Genomic DNA, 890 nt, shown 5'->3' on the forward strand with positions numbered 1-890 from the left:
CAGTTAGAAGCAGCTAAGAGGGTGTGGAAGAAGTAAATTTCCTTAGTTCCAGTATCAATTTCTGGCTGTCTACAATCTGATTTAAAAACAGAAAATAAAGACTTTACAAAATTATAGCAAAACTGAAGATAGTTTTGAAATGTGCAAACAAACCTTATGATGAGGAAGTTATTGTTCTAACACAGACTGGTATGGGATAGAGGAAGAATCATAGGCAGATGATGAAGACCTAATACAACAAAGAAAGAGAGAGTCAAATCAAAACCACTGCTTGCTCTGCAGCACATATACTAAAGTGGAAATGACACAGAGATTAGCATGGCCAGTCCACAAAGATAACATGCAAATTTCTGAAGTGTTCCATACTTTTCTGCCATCACAAAAAATATGAAATTATAGAACTCATTGGTAGAGCAGATACACAAATGAGAAAGAGAAAGGAATAAAATATTATCACAACAGAAACCCAAAAACCTACAAAAGTAAACAATAAAAGAGGAAGAAAGAAACAATGGATATAAAAAAGAACCAGAAAACAACAAAATGACAGGAGTGAGTCCTCACCTATCATTAAAAATCTTGAATGGAAATGGCTTAAATTATCTAATTAAAAGGCGTGGACTAGGTGAATGAATAAAAAATAAACAAGACTCAACATTTGCTGCCTACAAGAAACCTACTTCACCTGTAAAGACACAATAGACCAAAAGGAAAGGAATGGAATAAGGTATTTTACACAAATGGAAGCAAAAAGTGAGCAGGAGTAGTAATTCTTATATCAGATAAAATAGATTTTAAGTCAAAAGCTGTGGAAAGAACAGGGAAGGCTATTATATGAGGAGATCAATTCAGCAAAAGGGACATAACAATTGTAAATACATATGCACTCA

At 33.6% G+C, this 890-nt stretch overlaps 1 non-coding gene across 1 annotated transcript; it reads left to right on the plus strand.

Moving 5' to 3' along the window:
* The first annotated feature begins 267 nt into the window (after positions 1-267).
* LOC112437221 (U6 spliceosomal RNA) lies at positions 268-370 on the plus strand. The gene has a single exon (XR_003025861.1). It is a non-coding gene; the product is annotated as a U6 spliceosomal RNA (small nuclear RNA).
* Positions 371-890: the final 520 nt, after the last annotated feature.

This window comes from Pan paniscus, chromosome 16 (assembly GCF_029289425.2).
Source record: "Pan paniscus chromosome 16, NHGRI_mPanPan1-v2.0_pri, whole genome shotgun sequence".
Lineage (NCBI taxonomy): Eukaryota > Metazoa > Chordata > Mammalia > Primates > Hominidae > Pan > Pan paniscus.